Source organism: Jaculus jaculus, chromosome 1, assembly GCF_020740685.1.
Source record: "Jaculus jaculus isolate mJacJac1 chromosome 1, mJacJac1.mat.Y.cur, whole genome shotgun sequence".
Classification (NCBI taxonomy): domain Eukaryota; kingdom Metazoa; phylum Chordata; class Mammalia; order Rodentia; family Dipodidae; genus Jaculus; species Jaculus jaculus.
In genome coordinates this window covers 178,671,463-178,693,665 of record NC_059102.1, presented here as the reverse complement: position 1 = coordinate 178,693,665, position 22,203 = coordinate 178,671,463, and the positions used below count along the sequence as shown (strand labels likewise).

General features: G+C 40.6%; 1 protein-coding gene and 2 pseudogenes across 1 annotated transcript in view; all 3 read left to right on the top strand.

Moving 5' to 3' along the window:
- Positions 1–22,203, top strand: part of C1H11orf49 (chromosome 1 C11orf49 homolog) — a 270,359-nt gene that overhangs the window by 173,686 nt on the left and 74,470 nt on the right. The gene's annotated exons all lie outside the window — the stretch shown is intronic.
- On the top strand, positions 324–706 carry LOC101612172 (annotated as a pseudogene).
- On the top strand, positions 15,402–15,542 carry LOC123458059 (annotated as a pseudogene).

Here is a 22,203-nt window from a genome sequence, read left to right as displayed (position 1 = left end):
TTGAAATCTATTATAAATACTAAAATTCAGCAAGGTAGGTGTCAACTATATATTAAGATCAATAAATTATTTTTAAAGTAATAGATTTTAGGCTGGGCATGGTGGTGTACACTTTTAATCCCAGCACTTGGGAAGAAGAAATAGGAGCAATGCTGTGAGTTCAAGGCCACCTTGAGACTACATAGTGAATTCCAGGTCAGCTGGGATAGAGCAAGACCCTACCTTGAAAAACCAAAAAAGGAAATAGATTTTTATTTTAAAAATTAATGGTTTGAGGGCGTCCAAGGTGAGGGCTCCAGATCCCGTTTGCAAGGACGGTTAAAATGAGTCTTCAGAAGCAAACCCCCAGTGACTTCTTAAAGCAAATCACTGGACGGCCAGTTGTGGTGAAATTAAATTCTGGTGTGGTTTATCGAGGAGTCCTGGCCTGCCTGGATGCTACATGAACATAGCACTGGAGCAGACAGAGGAATATGTAAATGGACAGCTGAAGAATAAGTACGGGGACGCATTTATCCGATGAAACAATGTGCTGTACATAAGTATACAGAAGAGGAGAATGTGACGATACCAGGAAGCAGTTTTTTTCATAGTTGGACATATTTTTATGGAATATTTTTTGTATTTTTTTGTTCTTTTGTGATGTATTGCCTTCCGTAATAGTGGGTGGTCATTTTTCATCGACACATGAATACGAGAGGTGTTAAATGGTGGATGGAATTACAGACTTTTATGTCTACATTTATTTTCTTTTCCGTGATCAGTGAACATAATGCTGAATTGCAGATACCATTTCTTCCTGTAGGATGACTGGGCATCACGTTTGAGCAGTACCATCTCATTTGGTTTGCTGATGGGCATGGTGCATATGTGGACATGTAATTAAAGCAATCTCGAGGTGTGCTCTTTTGTCCCAGCCCCTTCTGCTCACCATCTCCTTGCCCTTTGAAATCGGTAGTTGAAATGTTCTATGATGACATCCGGTTTAAGTCTGAAGCTATAAGAAGGGCTAAGGGGTCAGAAGCCCATGTCGACTCTGGTCACCTATGTGGAAAATAGAATTAGGATCCTAGTGATGACGCAGCCACATACGGAGTGCGGATCTCAAGTGATCTTGTCCACACGTGAGTTTGAGGCTCACCACAGATTCATCACCCTCTAGAGCAAAGACCTGGCATGTTCAGGAGTTGGCTGCCACACTGAGCACAGGGACGCCTTAATCATGGTGCTGCAGTGTGTGCCCGTGAGCCATCCAGGGAGGAGGGTGGCTCCGGGTCATGTGACTCCAGGCTCTCCGGTGGTTGTGTGGACCTTGGAAGTGTAGAAATGTGCACTGGTCTTCCTCTTCCCTCCAGTGTAAACAGTCCCTGGTTCAGGAGGTGGGGTGGTTTGGAATTGTTGCCTGGTTCAAGGATGTGGAGGCAGATGGGGAGCCAGGGAAGACATGGCACTCTCTCTGGAGAAGTGTATGTGGCGTTAGTCTTGTTTTGTTTTAAAGATCAGAGAGTAATTGGAAGCAATTATTCTTTAATGAATAGTGCAGGAAAGGTGAAGAGACATTTCGTGGGGTTTTACTGTGTGCACATAAAAAATAAAACACTTTATGCCATGCTTCAAAATAAAGTATTTGTTTGAGAGAGAAAGGCAGATAGAGAGATTGGGTGCACCAGGGTCCCCAGCCACTGCAAACAAACTCCAAATGCATGTACCACTTTGTGCATCTGGCTTATGTGGGTACTAGGGAATCGAACCTGGGTCCTTAGGCTTCACAGGCAAGCACCTTAACTGCTAAGCCATCTCGCCAGCCTGGATAATAGATTGTATAGCATCACACAAGAGAAAAAGATGCCATTTTTAACAGAAAAAGTGGGTAAGATAGCTGGGCCTGGCACATGTTTGTAATCCCTGCTGTTTGCAAGACTGCTGGGCAGGAGTATCACCAGTAAAAGTCTGACCTGGAAAATATGGTAAGACCTCTTCTCCAAAGGAAAGACAAGGACAGCATACCTAGAATAAACCTAGCAAGAACCTGCAAGAAAAATATAAAGAGAGCTTTAAAAGACTGCTGAAAACCCTAACAGAAAATGTGCACAGATAGAAAGGAATATCACGTTCTTAGATAGCAAGACTGAAAATCAGTCAGTGTTTCTTAGTTTATCTATAAATCAATATATCAGGAGAAAAATATCATAAAAGATTTCATTCAATTTGTTTTCTTATTTTGTAATTCCCTTTTCTTTCCACTTACCAACTCCCAACCCTGTTTAACCACTACTATACTTTCTATATGTGAAGATAATACCTATTCTGGATATTTCACAGCTGGAATTATACAGTACAGGCTCTCCTGTATCTGATTTCCTTCACTTAATCTCAAGGTTTTATCCATGTTGTAACATATATCAGTACTTTGTTCCTTTATCTATGTGTTTGCATGTGTATGTGGCATGTGTGTTTATGTATGAGTATTTGTGTATATGTGAACAAGCAGAAGAAATATAGTCTAGATAAAACATAACTGATTGAACAATCACATCCAAGGGGTTCTTGTCATGCTGAAGGTCTAGAAGTGTAATTCTGGACTATGTTTTCAGCCAACCACTTTCTTTCTTAACCATTATTTGCATAATAAGGGATTTTGTTTAGTTAGTTTTGGTTTTTCTGAGGTAGGGGCTGTCTCTAGCCCAGGCTGACCTGCAATTCACTATGTGGTCTCAGGGTAGCCTTGAACTCACAGTGATCCTCCTACTTCTGCCCCTTGAGTGCTGGGATTAAAGGTATGTGCCACCATGCAAAGGGCTGAAATAAGATCTTGAGCTTGGACAGTAGTCCATGCCTATAATCCCAGCACTGTGGAGGCCCCCTCAGGAGCATTATTTGAGTCCAGGACTCCAAGACCAGCCTGGTCAACAGAGAGAAGCTCAAGACCCAGGTGGGGAAAACAGAAAGGGAAAAACAGAAAAACAGGAAGCCAAAAGTGCTTTGTATGACCTAGTCTCTGATGACACTTTGCTTTATTCTATTCAGTAGAAGAAAGTTATTCACTAATTTTATGTCATACTTGAGAGGAAGTAATTAGGATCTGCATCTTCAAGGAAAGTATTTTAGAATTTTGTGGACATATTCTAAAACTTGCCACAATATGAAAAGCACTGAGGGCAGTGCTCCATAAGTGGCTATTGCTATTATCCTGTTAGTAATATACACCTAACAATATGGTCCTTCCTACAAAGACAACGTGGTGAGATAAGTAAAACTCATGATTTATATATTTTGCACTATTTAGTAAAATAAATTTCAGTAACACTTAGGATTACCTAAAATGGATGTACCAGTGACATGAATTTCCCTTTTTCATTGCTAAGGATCAAACTAGACAAGTGCTCTTCCCTCAGTAACCCCCTCCAAGCTCCCTGTTTCATTGAATACTTTGAATGAAAATCCAAAAATTGGGCTGGAGAGATGGCTCAGTAGTTAAAGACACTTGCTTGGGGCTGGAGAGATGGCTTAGTGGTTAAGGCACTTGCCTGCAAAGCCAAAGGACCTTGGTTCGATTTCCCAGGATCCACATAAGCCAGATGCACAAAGTAGTACATGTGTCTGGAGTTCATTTGCAGTGGCTGAAGGCCCTGACATGCCCATTCTCCCTCTCTCTCTCTCTCTCTCAAATAAGTAAATAAAATAAAACTTTAAAAAAAAGACACTTGCTTGCAAAGCCTGTCAACCTGGATTTGATCCCTCAGTACCCACATAAAGTCAGAGGCACAAAGTGGTACATGTGTTTGGAGTGTGTTTGCTATGGTGAGAGGCCCTGGACTGTCCTTCCTCCCTCCTCTCTCTCTCTTCTCTATCAATCTCTCTGTCTCTTACAAATAAATAAAAATATGAAAAAGGAAGAAAATCCAAAAATTGATTTTATTTTTGTTTTCTTTTTAGAAAGGTTTTTTAAAATCACACACACACACACACACACACACACACACACACACACATGCACACACACACACACACACAAGTTTTTATTAACAATTTCCATAATTATAGGCAATAAACCATGGTAATTCCCTCTCTCCCACCACATTCCCCTTCACAACTCCACTCTCCATCATAACCCCTCCCCCTCTCAATCAATCTCTTATATTTTTGATGTCATCATCTTTTCCTTCTATTATGATGGTCTTGTGTAGGTAGTGTCAGGCACTGCAAGGTCATGGATATCCAGGCCATTTTGTGTCTGGAGGAGCACGTTGTAAGGAGTCCTACCCTTTCTTTGGCGCTTACATTCTTTCTGCTATCTCATACACAATGGACACTGAACCTTAGAAGGTATGATAGAGATGTTTCAGAGTTGAGCACTCCTCTTTCACTTCTTAGTACTATGGTGCCTTCCAAGTCATCCCAAGGTCCCCACTATCTTAAAAGAGAAGCTTTTTGGGCTGGAGAGATGGCTTAGCAGTTAAGCGCTTGCTTGTGAAGCTTAAGAACCCCGGTTTGAGGCTCGGTTCCCCAGGTCCCACGTTAGCCAGATGCACAAGGGGGCGCACGCGTCTGGAGTTCGTTTGCAGAGGCTGGAAGCCCTGGCGCGCCCATTCTCTCTCTCTCCCTCTATCTGTCTTTCTCTATGTGTCTGTTGCTCTCAAATAAATAAATTAAAAAAATTAAAAAAAAAAAAAGAGAAGCTTTTCCAACCAAAAGTGAGAGAGCAGCACCAATACATGGGTATGAACATTATGAGGTATGCTTACCAGGCAGTTTGTTAAGCATAATATGTACATTTATGCAGACACCAGCAGATGTTACAATCCTAGGACTCATCACTTCCCCCATCATAGGTTTTCAGTATCAGATATGTATTTCCTCCCATGGAGCAGGCCTCTAGTCCAATTAGAGAGCGGTTAGTTTCTCCCACAACAGACATGCCACCATTGCACCTGTTGGCTCATTTGGCTTGGCTGGCCAAATTTAAGGCTTGCAATGTCCATTATAGTCTATCTCAACTGGTGAATTCACTCTCTCCCATGGAGCTGCATACAGCATAGTTTTTTTCCAGCTTTCTGTCAGCTAGTCTACATAGAGGAGGTTTTTAGCTCAGCCCCAGCAGGATTTCTCAGTGACCTTGCAACCCAAGTGGAGTGTTCAACAATCGGGTCTTACCATCTATTCCTGGTGGGAAACCAAGAGCTTTGGCAATGGCCTGTAATGTTTTGGGGGTCAGGAGGGAATTCTGTGGCCAACAACTCATTGGAAGGTAACCCATCCCTGGCACTGAAAATTTTCTAGTAACAATCTATGGCTTCTGGATGTGCCATTGTCCAAAAAAGTAGGTTTCCATATAACTTATTCATATCCTCTTAGATTTTGATTAACCCTTTCCCCACCTTTCCTTTACTCAATCTCTTCCCCTGACCTCTTTTAGGCCTTTTCACTCCATTAATCTGTTCTTCTACTTACATATATACAATACCATCCCCCTCTCCCTCCCTTCTATCCCCTTTATGTCTCCTTTCTACTGGCCTCTGCTACTGAGTTTTATTCCAACTGACATAGAAATCCAAACATTGTACCTAGGATCCACATATGAGAAAGAACATGTCACATTTGGCTTTCTGGGCCTGGGTTACCTCACTAAGTATAATCCTTTCTAGGTCCATCCATTTCCCTGCAAATTTCATAATTTCATTTTTTAAATGCTGAATAGATTTTCATTATCCACTCATCAGTAAGAGGGGGGGCATCTAGGCTGAATAAGAGGGGCATCTAGGTTCCATTTCTTAACTATTGTGAATAGAGCGGCAATAAACATGGTTGAGCAAGTATCTCTCAGGTAGTGAGACAAGTCCTTAGGCTACATGCCTAGGAATGGTATAGCTGGCTCATATGGTAAATCTATTTTTAACTGTATCAGGAACATCCACATTGATTTCCACAATGGCTATACCAGATTACATTCCCACCAACGGTGTAGAAGGGTTCCTCTTTTTCTGCTTTCTCACTAGCATTTATTGTTATTTATTTTCTTGATGGTAGCCATTCTGAAAGAAGTGAGATGGAATCTCAGAGTAGTTTTAATTTGCATTTTCCTGGTGGCTAAGGATGTAGAACATTTTTTTTATTTTTATTTTTTTTTAATTTTTATTAGCATTTTCCATTATTATAAAAAAAAATCCCATGTTAATTCCCTCCCCCCCACTTTCTCCTTTGAAATTCCATTCTCCATCATATTACCTCCCCATTAGAACATTTTTTTCAGATGTGTATATGCCATCTGTATTTCTTCTTTTGAGAACTCTATTTCGTTCCATAGCCCTTTTTTTTTTTAAATTTTTATTTTATTTTATTTTATTTTATTTATTTAAGAGCAACAGACAGAGAAAGAGGCAGATAGATAGAGAGAGAATGGGCATGCCAGGGCCTCCAGCAGCTGAAAACGAACTCCAGACGTGTGCGCCCCCTTGTGCATCTGGCTAATGTGGGTCCTGGGGAATCAAGCCTTGAACCAGGGTCCTTAGGCTTCATAGGCAAGCGCTTAACCGCTAAGCCATTTCTCCAGCCCTCATAGTCCATTTTTAAATGGGTTGTTTGATTATTTATTATTTAGTTTGTAAAATATTATTATTAATAATTTATTTGACAGAGAAAGAGAATTGGCATGCTAAGGCCTCAAGCCACTGCAAATGAACTCCACATGCATGTGCCCCCTGTGCATCTGGTTAACATGGGTCCTGGGGAATCGAACCTGGGTCCTTTGGCTTTGCAGGCTAATGCCTTAACTGCTAAGCCATTCTCTAGCCCTATTATTTAGTTTTTTTTTTGTTTTTGTTTTTTTAGTTCTTTGTATATCCTGGATATTAATCCTCTGGTAGATGTATATCTGACAAAGATTTCCTCCCATTCTGTTGATTTCTTCTTTGCTCTAGTCACAGGGTCCTTTGCTGTACAGAAGCTTTGTAATTTCATGAAGTCCCAGCAGTTGATCTTGTTTCCCAAGCAACAGGTTATGTTCAGAAAGTCATTGCCTATGCCAGTATGTTGAAGGGTTTCCTTTACTTTTTTCTCTAGCAGTTTCAGAGTTTCAGGTCTGATATTAAGGTCTTTGATCCATTTAGATTTAATTCTTATGCATGGAGAGAGATAAGGATCTATTTTCATCCTTCTACCTATAGATACTTAGTTTTCCCAGCACAATTTGTTGAAGAGGCTGTTTTTTCTCCAGTGAGTATTTTCAGCATTTTTGTTAAAGATCAGGTGGCTCTAGCTGCCTGGACTTACATCTGGGTCCTCTATTCTGTTCCATTTATCTACGTGTCTTGTTTTTATGCCAGTATTGTGCTGTTTTTGTTACTATGGCTCTGTAACATGGATTAAAGTCAGAAACTGGGCGTGGTGGCACACACCTTTAATCCCAGCACTCGGGAAGCAGAGGTAGGAGGGTCATTGTGAGTTTGAGGTCACCCTGAGACTATATAGTAAATTCCAGGTCAGCTTGAACTAGAGTGAAACTGTACCTCAAAAAATAAAATAAAATAAAATCAGGTATGTTGATACCACCAGCCTCATTTTTGTTGCTCAAAATTGTTTTAGATATTTGAGGTTTTTTGTGCTTCCAAATAATTTTAGGATTGCTTTTTCTTTTTCTTTTCTTTTTTTTTTTTTTTTGGTTTCTTGGTTTGGTTTTTTCTTTTTTTAATTTTTTGTTTATTTTTATGTATTTATTTGGGAGCGACAGACAGAGAAAGAGGCAAATACAGAGAGAATGGCACATCAGGACCTCTGGCCACTGCAAATGAACTCTAGATGCATGCGCCCCCTTGTGCATCTGGCTTATGTGGGTCCTGGAGAATCAAATGGGGATCCTTTGGCTTTGCAGGCAAATGCCTTAACCACTAAGCCATCTCTCCACCCCTCTATAATTTCTTATTATAGGCACTTAAAAGTATAAATTTCCCTCTTAGGACTGCTTTCATTGTGTCCCAAAACTTTTGGTATGTTGTGTTCTCATTGTCATTTGATTCTATGAATTTTTTTCTTTCTTTCTTGATTTCTTCATTGATCCATTAGTGTATTGTTTACTTTCCATGCTTTCTATAGCTTTTTGTTGTTGTTGTTGATTTGTAGTTTGATCTCATTGTGACCAGATAGAGTGCAAGGAATTATTTCAATTTTCCTGTATTTGTTAAGGTTTGCTTTGTATCCTAATATATGGCCTATTTTAAAGAATGTTCCATGTGCTGCTGAAAAGAATGTGTATTCTGCAGCATTTGGGTGAAATGTCTGTAGATATCTGTTAGGCCCATTCCTTCTATGGCCTCATTTAGTCCAGATGCCTCTCTGTTTATTTATTTATTTATTTTTGCCAAGATGACCTGACAATTGATGAGAGTGGGGTGTTGAAGTCACCCACTACAACTGTGTTTAGTGTTCTCCATGACCTTAATTCTAATAGTGTTTGATGAATTTGGGATCCCCCATGTTAGGTGCATATATATTTAGGAATGTAATGTCCTCCTGTTGGATTGTATTAGATCTGCCACCTGGTCTTCTGGTTTAGGTATTCTGTCCTCTCCTTGATCCATTCTACTGGTGAGACTTTCTAAAGAGTTTTCTATTTGACTTACTCTGTTTTTCATTTTTAGTATTTCTGATTGGTATTTTTTCATTATTTCTATTTCTATACTCATGTTTTGTATTGACCTACTTATTTCATTAAGTTGGTTTTCTGTGTTCTCTTAGGATTCCTTCAGGAGTTGGTTCTTCTTTGATTTCTTTAAATATAGATATAATCATTTTTTTAAAATCTTTGTCAGGCATTTTATCTAAAACAGTCTTACTGGGGGTCATTTCTGATGGATTTATAATTTGGGATGGGATTGTATTATCTTGATTTTTTGTGTTTTTTATATTATACTGTAGAGGTTTTTGTATCTTGATTAACTTTTTAATTTAATTTTATTTTAGAGAGAGCATGAGAGACAGAGAGACAGAAGTGGTACACCAGGGCCTCAACCACTGCAATTGAACTCCAGACACTTGTGTCACCTAATGGGCATGTATGACCTTGCGCTTGTCTCACTTTTGTGTAGTGGCTAAAGGCCCTGGCATGGCCATTCTTTCTCTCTCTCTTTCTCTCTGTCTGTCTCTAAAAAACAAACAAGTAAATACATCTTTAATAAATAAATAAATAATAAAACATTAGAAAAGAGAAAAAGAACATTGTCTTGTTCACCTTCATGACTCCAGTGTCATTATGACATTTGGAAAACTGATGTTCATTTTATAACCTCTCTTAGCAAATTATGGTATCTTCAGTTGTTCCCTACTACATTTAATAGCTATTTGCTTGCTGACCCAAGAGCCAATCAGGGTTCATGCATTGTTATTGGTTAGGTCTCTAGTATTCTTTGACTCTGGAATTGACCATTGACCTTCTACTATTTTGTTTTCTGTGACCTTGATTACTTTAGCTTGTGTTTGGCCTGACCCTCTTGTACTAGTTTGTAAACTCCACAGGGGCAGGGGTTGGGTCTCTTTTGTTCATTGAGAATGGCTCTTGTCACATAGGACTTAGTAAATGTTTGTTGAATAAACAGCTGAGACAATGACTAAGGAATACACCTAAATGTCATGAAAAGTGATGCTCAAGGAGGCTGACACTCAAGGAGAATTTAATCTATTGATTGTGGATAACTCTTATTTTTTTGTTATATCACACATGTTCAGGGCATAAGCAAAAGGTTCATTTTACAAATAAAGTAGGAATATATCAAGGTAATATGTATAAATTAAATTGAGTTCCAGAGCTAGGGGTGTAGAGGAGGAAGAGTGCTTCCCTAGCCCTGGGTTTGACCCCCAGGATCACAAAAAAAAAGTTGGAAAAACACTGAACTGAAAAATTTGGCCAAGCTAGGTGTGGTGGCGCATGCCTTTAATCCCAGCACTCAGGAGGTAGAAGTAGGAGGATTACTCTGAGTAATCCTGAGGCCAGCCTGAGACTACATAGTGAATTCCAGGTCAGCCTGGGTTAAAGCGAGACCCTACCTCAAAAAGCTAAATAACAATAATAATAATAATAATAATAATAATAATAATAATAATAATAATAAAAGGTCAAGAAAGGCATGATAGCATGGACCTTAACTATACAGCTCCAAAAGATTTAAACTCAGTATTAGTATCGAGCCAGAAACTAAATTAGCTTTTAACTTAACACAAGAATCAAGGGAATAATGAAGAAAGGTGATTGCTTTATTATTTCATTTGAGAAATCTTGTGTATGCTATAAGCTTATAAATACCTTTGCAAGGGGAGGGCAAGCTCTTTGACTACGTGGGAACTTCCAGCTGTGGGTCAGTTTTGGTTTTTTGTTTTTTTTTTTTTCCCTCAGCTAGACCTGGGCTGACTTGGCCCAGGCCCAGCTGGGTTGAGCAGAGGGGAGGGCCCCCTAGCCCTTACTCTCCACATGGGTTCTTTATCCTCTCCAGCTCACCATATGGCAGAAGCTCCTTGAACTTTTCTTTCTCTCTTTTCTTTCCAAGGTTTTTCCAGGCCTTCCACAGGGGATCTCTAGCCATGTGGGTGCCTTTCCTTGTCTCTGTATTTCCCTTAATAAATATGATAATTTTTTTTAAAAAAAAGAAATCTTGGCCGGGCGTGGTGGCGCATGCCTTTAATCCCAGCACTCGGGAGGCAGAGGTAGGAGGATCGCCATGAGTTCAAGGCCACCCTGAGACTACAGAGTTAATTCCAGGTCAGCCTGGACCAGAGTGAGACCCTACCTCGAAAAACCAAAAAATAAAATAAAATAAAATAAAATAAAGAAATCGTGTGGAGGGCATGTATACACACCATGGTACATGTTGGACATTAGAGGTCAACGTTGGGATGTCATCCCTTGCTTTCTACTTTGTTTGAGACAGGGCCTCTCTTGTTTTACCACTGCCAATGCCAGCTTTAAGATTCTTCTGACTCTACTTCCCACTGCCATAGCTGCACTGGAATTACACATGATTCTCTACTAGCATCCAACTTTATGCAGGTGCTGGGTATCCAAACTTCAGTCCTCAGGCTTGCACAGCAAGTGCTTTTAATCACTGAGCCATCTTCCTAGCCCTCATTGAAAAAAAATTTTTTACTGAGTGTTTGCTGTATACTAGAAACTGTTTTGGTGCTGGATGTATAAATTTGAACAAAGTCCTTACTCCTATATGGAGCTTACATTCCACAATCAAAGAATCCCTCCAGTAAGCATTTAATCTGTGTGCTAGGCTTTCACAAGGAGGTAACCAAGCAGAATAGTAAAGAGCAGTGGTTTTAGAAATGCAAACTTGTTTTTAGTCTTAGCTGCATACTTTTTTTGCTGACTGATCTTGGGTAAGTTCCTTAAGCTGTCAGACCCATCTTCCATCTCCCTCTTTCTTTCCTTATGAATATAAATTAATTAAATAAATACAATTAAAATGCAGTTCTTGGTTATATTAGTTCCATTTCAAGCACTCATAGGCATAGACTAGTGACTTCTACCATATTGGCAGTACCAAATAATAATTCTATCATTATGGAAAATTCTACTGGATAGTGCTTTTCTAGACAGTCACTTAACAAAGATGTTAAAAAGGAAGTTCAGGATGGGGTGGAGGGATGGCTTAGTGGTTAAGGTATTTGCCTGCAAAGCTAAGGCACCCAGGTGCTATTCCCCAGGACCCACGTTAGCCACATGCACAAGGGGTGCACACATCTGGAGTTCACTTGCAGTGGCTAGAGGCCCTGACTTGCCCATTCTCTCTCTCTCCCTCTTTCTCTGTTAAATAAATAAAATAAAAATATGTTTTTTTAAAAAAAATTCAAGAATAGGTTGGGAAGAAAAGTTGATTCTAAGCCTGAGTTTCATAGATTGTTAAAGGTCATTTTTTTAATGACTAGTACTAGCAAAGAGATAGTCATAATTTATTGTGGAATAAAAGGGTCATTCCCACAGATGATTTAAAAAAATATTTTATTTGTTTATTTGAAAAGAAAGCCAGATAGAGAGAGAATGGGTATGCCAGGGCCTCCAGCCTCTACAGATGCCTCTCCAAATGTATGTGCCATCTTGTGCATCTGGCTTATGTGGGTACTGGCAATTGAACCTGGGTCCTTAGGCTTTGTAGGCAAGTTAACTGCTAAGCCATATCTCCAGCCCTCACAGATGATTTTATCTAGTTGATTTGACTTAAACATTGCTTTTTCGCAGTTCATCACTCTAATTAGCAACATTTCTGAGGAAAAATGACCAAGAATGGAGGGGGATTGAGCTGGGCCAGTTGTTTAATAGACATGACAGGTAAAGCTTATTTCACTTGCCAGTATGAGAAAGGGTCCTGTCCATGATCTTTGCTGTCTTGTCTAACTCCAGCTTCTACAGCTCTCTCTTTCTGTGCTCTCCAGTCGAAGGCATAACCCAACCCCATGAGGAGTACCTGCAACCCCACTGAGCAGGGCCTCCAACGGAATGAGGGCAGGGAAGCAGGAAGGCACCAATACATGATGTATCCATACTAAGTATGTCTGTAATATATCTATAAAAGGTGGGGGGACACCTGGCTTTTAGAAATACTGGAGCAGTCAATTGTTTGAGGAACGTGAAACACGCTTTTTCTCCCTTCAGAGCCTTAAAATGATACTTGCTGCATTGAAACTTACAGACTATTGACAAGCTGTTTTGTCAGTTCAAAAGAAATTCTCCACCAAACTACTTGAAATCATGCAGAATTTTTCTTTTATAATTTTGATGTTCTTAGGTATTCTAGCACCTTTTCACCCACTACCTGCCATATACAAAATTTCTATAGTTTCCCTGAGCCAAAAATTAAACCTGATTTCTCCCCTAAAAAAGACAAATTCTTACACCCTTTCAAATCCAAGGTTATTTTCCTATTGTAGTAATTGCACAGCAGTTCCTAGGGCATGATCTCGCAGAGCGGCAGAAATAAGTCGGGTGCGGCACAGTGTTCTTGGGAACATAGAATGCATCATTGCAGACCCAATGTTGCATCTCTGTTGCTGCCATTTAGGACTGCAGATGGGCAGAGGCCAAGGTGTTGTTCTCAGTTCTACCCTTGGCTAAGCTAAAGACTCTGTAACAACTAAACATTCCCTGCATTTGTTACTTAGAAAGAGATGCTTGAGAGGATCTAAGAAGAAAACAAAGAGCCAGTCTGGGAGGTAAGCAGAGATCCTATCAGTGGTTAAAGGTGCTTACATGCAAAGCTGGTAGCCTGGGTTCAGTTCCCCATTACCCGCATAAAGTGAAATGCACAAAGTGGCACATGCTTCTGGAGTCTGTTTGCATTGTGGCAAGAGGCCCTGGCATGCCCATACTCACTTTCTTTCTCTTTGCTTGCAAATAAATAAATAATTTTGTTTTTCCGAGGTGGGGTCTTGCTCTAGCGCAGGCTGACCTGGAATTCACTAGGTAGCTTCAGGGTGGCCTTAAACTCGCGGCTATCCTCCTACCTCTGCTTCCCGAGTGCTGGGATTAAAGGCATGCACCATCACACCCGGTAATTACAAATTTTTTAATTAATTAATTTAAATATGTTTACTATGGGGGCAATAGTGTGTCATGGTGTCTTGCTGCTACAAATGAACATTGTGGCTTGCAAATTGAACCAGGACCATTAAGCTTTGCAAGCAAGCTCCTTTAACCACTGAGCCATCTTCATAGCCCCAAGAGTCTATCACTTTAAGAAGCATCCCAAATGATGTTCATGAACAGGCAAATTTGAGGAATTACCTAGATCACATTATTTTATAAAGGAATGGTAGAATAATCCCTTTGGATATTTTTTTCTCAATTTTTATTAACATTTTCCATGATTATAAAAAATATCCCATGGTTGGGCTGGAGAGATGGCTTAGCGGTTAAGCGCTTGCCTGTGAAGCCTAAGGACCCCGGTTCGAGGCTCGGTTCCCCAGGTCCCACGTTAGCCAGATGCACAAGGGGGCGCACGCGTCTGGAGTTCGTTTGCAGAGGCTGGAAGCCCTGGCGCGCCCATTCTCTCTCTCCCTCTGTCTTTCTCTCTGTGTCTGTCGCTCTCAAATAAATAAATAAAAAATTTAAAAAAAAATATATCCCATGGTAATACCCTCCCTCCCCCTCTACAACTTTCCCCTTTGAAATTCCATTCTCCATATCCCCTCCCCATCTCAATCAGGTCATAATCTCTTTGGATATTTTTAAATGCATTTTTTGCAAATCTCAAAAAATTAATTATTTTATATTAATTATACATAATAATGGACATCATTATGACATTTTCTTTCATGTAAATGTATTTTGCTATATTCATCCCCCATTATCTTCTCTTGTCCCACTTTTACTCCCTCTGCTCCCCTTCCTCTTCCCAACTAAAAGACAGTGTTTTTTGAGTCTGGTAAAATATATGTAACAAAATTTGCTAGTTTTGCTATTTTAAAGTTTAAAATTCAGTTATATTATGTACATTCACAATCACTGTCAGCAGCTATTTCCATAACCTTTGCATATCCTACATTTAAACTCTATGCCCATTCAATAACAGCTCATGATTCCTCCCTCCTTTCCCTTCCTGGCCGTGGTAGCTTCTCTTCTACTTTGTCTCTGTGAATTTGCCTGTGCTAAGTACCTCATGTAATGTGAACACATTATTGGTTTTAACAAAAGATTAAAAAAAAAAAAGATTTATTTTATTTTTATTTATTGAGAGAAAGAGAGAGAGAGATACAGAAATAGGCATGTAGAGAGAGAGAGAGAATGGGCATGCCAGGGCTTCCAGCCACTGCAAACAAACTCCAGATGCATGCACCCCTTGTACATGTGGCTTATGTGGGTCCTAAGGAGTTGACCTGGGTCCTTTGGCTTTGTAGGCAAGCACCTTAACCACTAAGCCATCTCTCCAGCCCAACAAAAGTTTTTGTGTTTTTTTTTTTAATATTGTACTTATTTATTTGAGAGAGAGAATGGGCACTCTAAGGCTTCTAGCCACTGAAACAAACCCCAGACACATGTGCCACTTTGTGCATCTGGCTTTACATGGGTACTGTAGAATAGAACCTGGGCTGTTAGGCTTTGTAGGCAAGTACCTTCACTGCTGAGTCATCTCCTCAGCCCCAGAATAGTTATAGTGAGTTGGTATATTCAGGCTGATCTTTTTCATAAAAATTAATTGTACATTTTTTGTAGCAATATAGATCAAACCCAAGGTCTGACACATGCTGAGCAAGTGTATTACTAAAAAGTAATAGGCTTGAGCTGGGCGTGGTGGCGCATGCCTTTAATCCCAGCACTCAGGAGGCAGAGGTAGAAGGATTGCCGTGAGTTCGAGGCCACCCTGAGACTCCATAGTGAATTCCAGGTCAGCCTGGGCTGGACTAAGACCCTACCTCGTCACGAGGAGGAGGCACAGTGTTCTCTCCTGAGCATGAAGCTGGCAGGGGCATCGCGCGTTGTGACTGCCTGCTGCCATTGATGATCTGATGATCGTTCCCCTCTCCCCGGAGAGGTGGAGGGAGGGAGCGCAGTCTGAGTGGCTTTCATTGTTAATAATAATAATGATAAAAAGGAATAGGCTCAATTCTTGCTTTTTTGTTGTTGTTGTTTTGTTTTTTTTTCAAGATAGGGTCTCACTCTAGTTCAGGTTGACCTGGAATCCACTATGTAGTTTCAGGGTGGCCTCAATTCACGTGATCCTGCTACCTCTCCCTCCCCAGTGCTGGGATTAAAGGCATGCACCATCACGCCCAGCTTCCTTGCTTTTTTATTTATTTATTTGCAAGCAGAGAGAGAGAGAGGATGGGAAAGAAAGGAAATAGGCACACCAGGGCCTTTTGTCACTGCAAATGAACTCTAGATACATGCACCACTTTGTGCATCTGGCTTTACATGGGTACTTGAAAATTGAACCCAGGCCAGCATGCTTTGTAAGTAAGCACCTTTAACCACCAAGCCATCTCTCCAGCCTGATCATTGGTTTTTTTGATAGGATCTCACTGTATAGCCTAGGCTGGCCTGGAACTCAAGATTCAGTGAGTCAGTGGGTCTGCTTCTTTCCTTACATCTGAAAGGAAAAATGCCTTTTTACCATTCTCTGTTGACCCAAGTGAAGGAGTTTTAGCCTTCAAGGCCACTCTGCCTTTGAAGTGGTGGAACAAAGCAGCCCCACCACAACCTCTCTGGGAGTTGTTTTCTTCAAGTTGTGTTTAAAAATACACCAATGAAGAAAAGACATCCTTCCTGTGTAACAAGATTACTGTTCCCTCTCAAATTGAGAGGAAGGTGGGGAAGCAAAAGTGGAAAGTGGGTATTAAGATATTAGCAAATGTTTTGAGCACTCAAGATAAAAAAAAAACATTTGATAAGAATGGTCTTGTTTGTTTGTTTTTGAGGTAGGGTCTCACTCCAGCTCAGGCCTGGAATTCACTATGTAAATTCCCTGAAAAGCCAGGTACACCAAGTGACACATGTACCTTAATTTCTTCTGCATTGGTTAGAGGCCCTGGTATGCCCATTCTCCTTCTCTCTCTCTCCCTCTTTCTCTCTCTCCATATATATATATACCACACCCAGCAGTCTTGTTATTTTATTATGCCTTATATTGCTTGTTGGAGAAAGTGTTTTCTTTGGCAGCCTGAATTTTCTTTTTCTTGAATTTAAGATTACGTGTGTTAGTTACTAGGGATAGGACCTAGACCCTCTCACATGCTAGCCAAGCACTTTACCTGTGTGCTACATGAATTTAGCACCCTTTCTTTCTCTCTTTTTTTAAAAAATATTTTTATTAGCCGGATGTGGTGGCACATGCCTTTAAGCCCAGGATTTGGGAGGCAGAGGTAAGAGGATTGCCGCGAGTTCAAGGCCATCCTGAGAATGCAGAGTGAATTCCAGGTCAGCCTGAGCTAGAATGAGACCCAACCTCAAAAAAAAAAAAATACACACACACACATACACACACACACACACATACACACACACACACACACACACACATATATTTGAGAGAGAAAGGGGGGGAGAATACCAAGGCCTTTAACCAATGCAGAAGAAATTCAGGTGCATGTGTCACTTGGTGTATCTGGCTTTACAGGAGTACTGGGGAATCAAACCCAGTCTTCCAGGCTTTGCAAGCAAGCGTCTTTACCCACTGAGCTGTTTCTCCAGTCCTCTTTTCACTTTTTATTTTGAAACAGGCTATCACTAAATTACCCATTCTTGTCTTAACTCATTCTGAATCCAGGCAGGTCTTAAATTTATGATTCATCTTTCTCAGCTTCCCAAGTAGGATTACAGGCCTTCATCACCAGATCCAGCTAAGATTGCTTCTTTAACTACTTACAGTGGTAGAATAAGATAGACAAAATCTGCTAATATTGGCATATCAATAGTGGGGAACACTTATAACCCCAGTACGAGAGCCAGAGGCAGGAGGGTTCCTCTAAGTTCGAGAACAGTTTGGTGTACACAGCAAGTTCCCGGAAAACCACAGCTACATGGCAAGACCCTATCTCAAAAAAACAAAAAAACTGGGGAGGTTGGAGAGATGGCTTAGCAGTTAAGACACTTGGCAGCAAAGCCAAAGGACCCAGGTTCAGTTTCCCAGTACCAACCTAAAGCCAAAGTGGTGCATGTGTCCAGCTTTAGTTTGCAGTGGCTAGAGACCCTGGCATACCCGTTTCTCTCCCTCTGGATAGATAACAAAAAGATAGATAGATAGGTAGGTAGATAGATACATAGATACATAGATAGATAGATACATAGATAGATAGATACATAGATAGATAGATCAAATTCGCCCTCATATGCGATTTAATCCTTCTCAATGGGATAGAAGTCCTTTCTGTCTGAAGAGATAGAGATGAGTTGGTGATGAGTAAAGGCTTTAACTTCATTTATTTATTTATTTTTGTTTTTTGAGGTAGGGTCTCATGCTAGCCCAGGCTGACTTGGAATTCACTGTGTAGCCCAGGCTGGACTCAAACTCACAGTGATCCTCCTACCTCTACCTCCCAAGTGCTGGGATTAAAGGTGTGCGCCACCATGCCTGGCATTGAATTTATTCTTTTGTTTTGTTTTGTTTTTTTGGTTTTTCGAGGTAGGGGTTTCACTGCAGCTCAGGCTGGCTGACCTGAAATTCACTATGTAGTCTCAGGACAGCCTCGAACTCACATTGATCCTCCTACCTCTGCCTCCTGAGTGCTGGGATTAAAGGTGTGTGCCAACACACCGGGCTTGAATTTATTCTTTATAACACATAAATTGTGTTTTATTCTGAGAAAATTTTAACACTGACTTACTTGAGGGAATTTAAAAGCCTGAGGGTTGTTTAAAAGCAAAGGATCCTTTTAGATAGTATGTTTTATTTGGTCTACTAACCTATAATCCCCACTCACTTATGGCATGCTTTAAGATGTGGTCAGTTTCCTAACTGCTAATAAAGTAAGAGTTTTCTCCTGTTCCTTCAGAGCCGTCTGTGGGAGTCCTGACTTAGGTCTATATCTCCTGAGGAGCACACTCACGTTTAATGTCTCTCACCAAACCTGCAAAAATGGTTAAATGGTGAAACTTCCATTCCTCCTTATATAGTTTGTTCTCCGTGCTGTTATCTAAACCGTGCACTTATGAAATAGTAACCTTTGGAGAAATAGTAACCTTTGGAGAAATAGCTTGAGCTGTTTCTCCCCATTAGTCTGTTCTTAGAGACTCACTTAGACCTCCTTTTGCTTTGCTTCTACCAGATGGAGAGAGAAGGTATTGGCAGAGGCAGTTAAACTTAACCAGAGGCAGGGCAAGTTTACAAACTTGTCTAGCATAGTACCATAATCCTGTAGTATAGTAATAACCAGAAAAGAGACCAAGGTCTAGAAATCCTGAGAGTAATTTCACGTTAGATAAGATGTTTATATGAAGCACTGTGATTCTGTGACCTAAATTAAACTACCTAACATCCAGCCATCATGTCTCTGCCTTAAAGAGGGGAATACCAATACCAATGACTGTCTTCCTGTGAAGGTTGGGAGACATTTAATTAGATAATGAACTCAATTCCACTTAATTCTCTTACAAGGGAAGATATTGTTGACTTGTAGAATAAACTATTTAGGGGTTTTTGAAGGGCCTAACAACCTATTACCTCTTCCAGTTTGCAAATAGGACTATTGTAAAAAAAACTATTCCAGCTGGGTGTGGTGGCACATGCCTTTAATCCCAGCACTTGGGAGGCAGAGGTAGGAGGATTGCTGTCAGTTCTAGGCCACCCTGAGATTCCATAGTGAATTCCAGGTCAGCCTGGGCTAGAGTAAGACCCTACCTCGAAAACAACAACAACAACAAAAAACCTATTCCACTGCCAAGAACTAAGCCATTTATTCTGTGGGTAGATCAGACCCAATCTGGGAAGAAGAAAAAAAAAAAAAAAAAGAATAAGGTTTTGATCTCTCCTCTCTCCCATGCTCCCATGGAAGAAGTAGCACTAACAAGATAGGCATAAAGATATCTTTCTCTCTCTTGTAACATCAGAACAAAAGTTTAATTGTGCTTGATGGTTTGAGAGAATTTTAGGTTCAATTGTAGCACACAGTAAGTCAGATGATGTGCTTTTCTGGAGTCAGAGCCTCACTCTGTAGCCCAGGCTGTCCATGAACTCAAAGCAATCCTCCTAAGGGCTACTATTATACACACGAGCCACCACTCTCAGCTTTTCAGACCTTACCTTTTAAATGCCTTTAGAATGCTCCCCCCCCCCGCATTGTTTCTCTTCCTCCGTCTCTCAATTTTTTTTTCTTCTGTTTTTCAAGGTAGGCTTTCATTCTAGCTCAGGCTGACCTGGAATTCACTATGGCCTCAAACTTGTGGCAGTCCTTCTACCTATGATTCCTGAATGCTGGGATTAAAGGTGTCTGCCACCACGCCCAGCAATCTCTCTCAATTTTTTTTTCTTGAGGTAGGGTCTCAGTCTAGCCCAGGCTGACCTCAAACTCACAGCGACTCTCAATTTTTTGAGGCAAGGTGTCATGCAACCCAGACTGACCTGGAACTCACTGATGACCTCCCAAGTGCTTTACCACCATACCCCCCAGCTAGAAAGCACACACAGAGCATATATAATGTCAATGGCATTAAAACTTTCATAGAGGGGTAGATAACTAAAAGAGGTAAAGAGGCCAGGGTAGAGATAATGTTAAAAGGTTAAGAGATGTCACTATAGTCTTTTAAAGGTGTTTGTCCCTAAGCATAGGTAAGGTCTGATGCAAATTTCTATTGATTAAATTAATTATTACTTCCTTCTAAGAGGAACTTAGTTCATTGAAAACTTAAAGTAAGATGAAATTTGTTCTCAAAAGGATAGAGATTTCCCACAAACAACTCAGATATAAAACCTACTCTTTAGAACCAGTACTCTGTGCTTAAATAAACTGTGTTTAAATCTTTAATGTAATAGGGTTTTCTCCTGCCTCTTCACCCTTACAGAAAGGCACTTCAAGGGTAGGGATGAACTTCAATGTTCTTCACAGAAGAGGCCAGGTTGGGAGAAAGAAGAGGATGTGGCCCCCAAGCAGGATAGGCATAATTGTCTGAATAGAAAGTGGGAAATATGAGGGGAAAAAAAAGAGGGGGAATTGGCATCGAGTATTTAAGAAGTCTTGAGTGTACTGCTACTGCTAGTATTATAACATTTATATATCAAAAGCATTTTTCCTCCCATCCCCATTATTTGTCTTATATCATCCTTTCATGCATTCAGAATGGGTGAGGCAACTCAGAATTTACTTGCTGTCTCTTGTGTGCCCATATTCCCTCTCACTCTTTATCACTCTGCTTGCAAATAAATAAGTAAATAAAACTATTTTAAAAAGACAAAAAGGGGCTGGAGAGATGGTTGAGTGGTTAAGGCGCTTGCTTGCAAAGCCAAAGGACCCAGATTTGATTTCCCCAGGACTCAACGTAAGCCAGATGCACAAGTTGGTGCATGCGTCTGGAGTTTCTTTTCAGTGGCTTGAGGCCCTGGCATGCCCATTTTCTCCCTCTCTCCTCTCTCTCTCCCTCTTTCTCTCTCTCAAATAAATCAATCAATTAAAAAAAAATTTAAGTACAGTTTCTCCAATCTCTGAACTCTTCTCTGCCAGTTTAGTCATGCTGTTCTTTGACATACCTAACCATAACTTGGAGGAAGAAAAACAATGTTTATTTCTCCATGTTTCTTCATTTCATAATGATGCTTAGGGGAATATTTCTCCAAGCCAAGCATTTGATAAGCATGGCAATAGGCATTTAACTGCCTTACAGAAATCCACTCAGTTTCCTGCCTATTAAGTTCTTCAAAGTATATAAGAAAACAGAATGAATTCTAGAGAGGGCTTTAAGTTCCTTGACACTCGTGGGCCCACTCATCTCCACCCCTCTCCTCAATCCCAAAATCTAACATATTGTCCTTTTCATCAATTCCCAGACCCCCACCCTTCAGTCTCTCTTTATCACCCACTGAGTGGGTGTCACCAAACCTCAGTCATACCGTGGCCCCATCAGCTGGGCTTCTTTCCTCACCATTACATTGCAGACATTCTTTTCACATCATTTTGTTCTCTCTACTGCATTCCCTCCTTTTGGCCTCATTCCCTCTGTGCAAACTTCTGTTTCAGGGGGTAGGAGTTTGCCAAGGAGATGCTGGCAGAGAAAGTCCAGTTCCCTCCTCTCTATCTGAAGAGCCCAGTGTCACTCATTAGCATATGAGAAGAATGGTTGTAAATAAATACTGAATGAGGTTAACAATTACAGCACATCAATATTAATGAAGTCTATCTCAGCCTTGAAGAGAGATATCAAAGGCTCTACCCACAAGGAACAGTTTCACAAGGCGCCAGTTGCAGGGCAGGAAGGGTTAGATTCAGCCTGTTGGAATGTTTGTCATTTCATGACCCCAGGAATGCTGTACAGAAAGGCTGTCTGATACCAGATCTGGGTTTGCAAGCCCCCTTGTGCTCAGATTGCATCTGTTGTCTCAACAGGTGGAAGCTTAGAGAATGAAGGCTGTATCTGCCAGAATCTAGGGTGGGAATATTCCAAATCAGTCAGCAGTTCCCAAGTCAAATGTGAGGTCCCCAGAGCTCCACAATTTGATCTCTCATTGCCCTTTAATCAGTAACCCATGAAACCCAAATTTTTGCTTCCAAAGTACTGATGGAACACCTAAGGATCTT